The sequence below is a fragment of the Oryx dammah genome, unplaced genomic scaffold (genome assembly GCF_014754425.2).
Source record: "Oryx dammah isolate SB20612 unplaced genomic scaffold, SCBI_Odam_1.1 HiC_scaffold_20, whole genome shotgun sequence".
Lineage (NCBI taxonomy): Eukaryota > Metazoa > Chordata > Mammalia > Artiodactyla > Bovidae > Oryx > Oryx dammah.
In genome coordinates this window covers 62,741,519-62,747,628 of record NW_024070204.1, presented here as the reverse complement: position 1 = coordinate 62,747,628, position 6,110 = coordinate 62,741,519, and positions in this window count along the sequence as shown.

Sequence of the window (6,110 nt, the reverse complement as noted above, 5' to 3'; positions counted from 1 at the left end):
TAAGATTAGGTACTCAGAAGTAGAAAGGGGCAAGTTCATGTTTTATGACAAGGGCTGCTGTGGTAATGGATGTTGTTGAATTAAACATGTTTATATTTGTTCATTGGCTAGAATATATTAGATTAGTAAGAACAGATGTGATGGCTTGTGTCAAAAAATATTTAGTGGAGGCTTCTTTGGCTCCTGGGTTGAATTTTTAATTAAAACTCATAGCTAATATGCTTATTTCAAGGTCAATTCAGATTATTAAACAGTGTGAGCTTATCATAACAACTGTAGTTCCTGAAATGATAGTGAAATGATAATAAAAATAGGGGATTTATTACTATGGGAAGGATACAAATCAACAGTTTCAGGGCATGGGCCTGATGGCTTATTTAGCTGACCTTACTATAGAATATGACGTAATTGGTAGCACATAAATTTTTGAATTCTTAGTAGGTTCTATCCCTATAATAATAGAAATAAGAGGATTTAAACTCCTATAATTTATTCCATCAAAGTAACTGTTTTGTCAGACATTATGTTTGGTGGGATGCTTGTTATAATGATGGTTAATAATACATTTCCTGACCTGCTTCCAAAGTTGGCCTAAAGCTCAACATTCAGAAAACGAAGATCATGGCATCCGGTCCCATCACTTCATGGCAAATAGATGGGGAAACAGTGGAAACAGTGTCAGACTATTTTGGGGGGCTCCAAAATCACTGCAGATAGTGACTACAGCCATGAAATTAAAAGACACTTACTCCTTGGAAGAAAAGTTATGACCAACCTAGACAGCATATTGAAAAGCACAGACGTTACTTTGCCGACTAAGGTCTGTCTAGTCAAGGTTATGGTTTTTCCTGTGGTCATGTATGGATGTGAGAGTTGGACTGTGAAGAAGGCTGAGCACCAAAGAATTGATGCTTTTGAACTGTGGTGTTGGAGAAGACTCTTGAGAGTCCCTTGGACTGCAAGGAGATCCAACCAGTCCATTCTGAAGGAGATCAGCCCTGGGATTTCTTTGGAAGGAATGATGCTAAAGCTGAAGCTCCAGTACTTTGGTCACCTCATGCGAAGAGTTGACTCATTGGAAAAGACTCTGATGCTGGGAGGGATTGGGGGCAGGAGGAGAAGGGGACGACCGAGGATGAGATGGCTGGATGGCATCACTGACTCGATGGACGTGAGTCTGAGTGAACTCGGGAAGTTGGTGATGGAAAGGGAGGCCTGGCGTGCTGTGATTCATAGGCTTGCAAAGAGTCGGACATGACTGAGCGACTGAACTGAAGTGAACTAAATAATACAATCCATATTAAAAAAGCTAGTGTTAATAGTAGGAAATTTTTCATAGAAGATATATAAGTTGGAATCATGGATAGGATGCTTAAATTTATAGGAAAAATGATTAGGAAGATGATTTAGGAAATAAAATTGAGTATATTTCTGGTTTGTGGGGGTTGCGAAATGCTCCTATGAATAGAATTGTAAAAAAGATACTTATAATAGTCATGTTGGCATATTCTGCTAGAAAGACTAGGGCAAATGGACCTGCTGTATGCTCAGAATTGAAGCCAGAGACAAGTTCTGATTCTCCTTTTGTTAAGTAGAAAGGAGCTTGGTTGGTTTCTGCTGGGATTGAGAGAAATCATATTATGGCCAGCAGCCAAGACAGAGAAATTAGAAGTATTCGTGAGTAGTGATTAAGTTGAAACGGTCATTGTTGTTCAGTTGCTAAGTCGTGTCCGACTCTTTGTGACCCCATGGACTGCATCACTGTCCTTCACCACATCCCAGAGTTTGTCTGAACTCATGTCCACTGAGTCAATGATGCCATCCAACCATCTCATCCTCTGTTGCTCCCTTCTCCTGCCTTCAATCTTTCCCAGCATCAGGGGCTTTTCTAATAAGTTGGCTCTTCACATCAGGTGGCCAAAGTATAGGAGCTTCAGCTGTCCTTCCATTGAATATTCAGGACTGATTTCATTTAGGACTGACTGGTTTGAACTCCTTACTGTCCAAGGGACTCTCAAGAGTCTTCTCCAGCACCACAGTTTGAAAGCATCAGTTCTTCAGTGCTTCAGCCTTCTTCATGGTCTTAGTTGAGAGTTGGACTTGAGAGTCATCTGTATATGACTACTAGAAAAACCATAGCTTTGACTAGATAGACATTTGTCGGCAAAGTGATATCTCTGCTTTTTAATACACTGTCTATGTTTGCCATAGCTTTTCTTCCATGGAACAAGTGTCTTTTAATTTCATGGCTGCAGTCATCATTTGCAGTGATTTTGGACCCCAAGAAAATAAAGTCTGTCACTGTTTCCATTGTTTCCCCATCTATTTGTCATGAAGTAATGGGATTGGATGCCATGATCTTAGTTTTCTGAATGTTGGGTTTTAAGCCAGCTTTTTCACTCTCCTCTTTCACCTTCATCAAGAGACTATTTAGTCCCTGTTCACTTTCTGCCGTAAGGGTGGTATCATCTGCGTATCTGAGGTTATTGATATTTCTCCCAGCAGTCTTGATTCCAGCTTATGATTCATCCAGTTTGGCATTTCACATGATGTACTCTGCATAAAGCAGGATGACAGTATAGAGCCTTGAGGTCCTCCTTTTCTTATTTGGAACCAGTCTGTTGTTCCATGTCCAGTTCTAACTGTTGTTTCTGACCTGCATACAGATTTCTCAAGAGGCAGGTCGGGTGCTCTGGTATTCCCATCTCTTTCAGAATTTTCCAGAGTTTGTTGTGGTCCACACAATCAAAGGCTTTGGCATAGTCAATAAAGCAGATGTAGATATTTTTCTGGAACTCTCTTGCTTTTTTGATGATCCAATGGATGTTGGCAGTTTGATCTCTGGTTCTTCTGCCTTTTCTAAAACCAACTTGAACATCTGAAAGTTGGTTCATGTACTGTTGAAGCCTGGCTTGGAGAATTTTGAGCATTACTTTACTAGTGTGTGAGATGAGTGCAATTGTGTGGTAGTTTGAGCATTCTTTGGCATTGCCTTTCTTTGGGATTGGAATGAAAACTGACCTTTTCCAGTCCTGTGGCCACTGCTGAGTTTTCCAAATTTGCTGGCATATTGAGTGCAGCACTTTCACAGCTTCATCTTTTAGGAGAGAGATGAATTAATACCAAGTCCTTTGAATTTCAGGCTATTGCATGTAGTACTCTGGTATAGTTTTAATTATTGCGTTTAGGGCTAAGCATAATGGAATATTGGATCCCTGTTTGAGTGTTATTGTGTAATCAGGAATATTAAAGTCATTTTAGCTGCAACTTTTTAGCCTAATTAAAATTTAAGTTTAATATATTTTTAACATACTTTACACTGAAAGTTTTATTAATTTGAGTTACTCATATGACCTTGATGGCTGGCACGAAATTTCACAACTCTCGCTGTTTTTTAGTCACTCAGTTGTGTCTGACTCTTTGTGACCCTATGGACTGTAGCCCACCAGGCTCCTCTGTCCATGGGATTTCTCAGGCAAGAATACTGGAGTGGGTTGCCATTTCCTTCTCCAGGGGATTTTCCCAACCCAGGGATCAAACCCCTGTCTTCTGCACTGCAGGCAGATTCTTTACCACTGTGCCACCAGGGAAGCCCCATTTGGGCCACCAAATGTCATGGTCTGAACAGGGGTTGGAAAAGAATTTCCAGACCCAGAGTGTTTCAGAATAGAGTTTATTAGAGCAGGGGATGCTGTTAGAACAGCGGGGGCAGCTCAAGGGAGAGCTCATGCTTTTGTGGGCTAGTACCCAATTTTATAGCCTCAAGATAAAGACAATTCCTGCTAGAAGGATGGCATTAGGTGACTGGTTAGGCTGGGTAATTTTACCTAATGTGGGATTAGGGAGCTGGCCAGTTTAGATCAGTGGGGCTTATGGCAACAGTTGGTATGAGGCTCAGTCAGTTCTGGAGATGAACTTTATGTGGGGCTCTGCATCTGTGGCTTTGGCACAGCCTGTGACTTTGGTGCAGGGCTCCACATAGGTGTCATGAGCTACTTGGTAATGTGCCTCATACCTACTCCTTTTAATTGCTGTTGATCCAAAGGCCAGTCTTACTTGGATGGAGAATACTTGCACGTGTAATTTTATTAAGAATTAATAGAAAGACTGGGGCCAAACCTATGTGTTTATGGAATTAGTAATCTCATCTAGGTATTTTTAGTGCCTTGCTTTATTGTTAGAGTAACAAGCTAGATACAGGGAGATCCCTGTCCATCAAAATTTTGTGAATTTAAGTAGCATGCTAGTGTTCAGTTCAGTTCAGTCGCTCAGTCGTGTCCGACTCTTTGAGACCCCATGAACCACAGCACGCCAGGCCTCCCTGTCCATCACCAACTCTCGGAGCTTGCTCAAACCCATGTCCATCGAGTCGGTGATGCCATCCAACCATCTCATCCTCTGTCGTCCCCTTCTCCTCCTGCCCTCAATCCTTCCCAGCATCAGGGTCTTTTCAAATGAGTCAGCTCTTCGCATCAGGTGGCCAAAGTATTGGAGTTTCACCTTCAACATCAGTCCTTCCAGTGAACACCCAGGACTGATCTCCTTTAGGATGGACTGGTTGGATCTCCTTGTAGTCCAAGAGACTCTTAACAGTCTTCTCCAATACCACAGTTCAAAAGCATCAATTCTTCAGTTCTCAGCTTTCCTCACAGTCCAACTCTCACATCCATACATGACCACAGGAAAAACCATAGCCTTAACTAGACGGACCTTTGTTGCCAAAGTAATGTTTCTGCTTTTTCATATGCTGTCTAGGTTGGTCATAACTTTTCTTCCAAGGAGTAAGCATCTTTTAATTTCATGGCTGCAGTCACCATCTGTAGTCATTTTGGAGCCCAGAAAAATAAAGTCAGCCACTGTTTCCCCATTTATTTGCCATGAAGTGATGGGACCGGATGCCATGATCTTTGTTTTCTGAATGTTGAGCTTTAAGCCAACTTTTTGACTTTCCTCTTTCACTTTCATCAAGAGGCTCTTTAGTTCTTCTTCACTTTCTGCCATAAGGGTGGTGTCATCTGCATATCTGAGGTTATTGATATTTCTCCCGGCAATCTTGATTCCAGCTTGTGCTTCATCCAGCCCGGCGTTTCTCATGATGTACTCTTATAAGTTAAATAAGCAGGGTGACAGTATACAGCCTTGACGTCCTCCTTTTCCTATTTGGAAACAGTCTGTTGTTCCATGTCCAGTTCTAACTGTTGCTTCCTGACCTGTATAAGGTTTCTCAAGAGGCAGGTCGTTAGTGGAAGAATTTTAAGTTACTGTGGAGGGAGTAAGTTTTTCTAGTCCATAGGTCTTTTTGTTTTTTGGTTGTGCTGGGTCTCTGTTGCTGTGTGAGGACTCTGCCTAGTTGTGGTGCTCGGGCTCCTCATTGCAGTGCCTTTTCTGGTGGCAGAGCACAGACTCTAAGGGGCACAGGCTTCAGTAGCTGTGGCATACGGGCTCCGTAGCTGTGGTGCATGGGCTTTAGTTGCTCACAGCATGCAGATCTTTCCAGACCAGGAATGGAAGCCATGTCCCCTGTGTTGACAGGTGGATTCTTATCCTCTGTACCAACAGGGAAGTCCAGGTGAGTAGATTTAAAGTTAGAGTTCTTGGTGTTGAAATTTTCATTTCATTAAAAATCTTGGCTAAAGTATGTCTTAGTTTAATTTGTGATTTAGATATTTCTTACAGAAAGTAAGCTTTTATGTACTTATTGGAAACTTGGCAAGATTGGTAATAAATATATACTGGGAGGTGTACAGGAACTAAGGGGAATTAGCTAATTTTTATTTGGAGCATAAATATACACATGTCTCCATTTTCTTATGTATTTCAAGCACTGACTAATATCTAGGTTCTTGATGTTGAAAAATAATATTCAATATAGACTTGGCTATATGTTGCTTGACTGCGTCAAGGACTCAGATGGCCATAGCTGCCCTCACATTTAAAAATATCAAAAGTACGACATCATATTTATGTGTGCACATGGGCTGATTAGTCATTAGTCCAACAAGATGTTTTATTTAAGAGGAAAGGTTGGGAGATTTTAGGTGAGATGGTCCTGAAGAACCAGATGGCAGATACAGTTCAGTTCTAGAAACCTCCATGTGTTAAATGGGCCC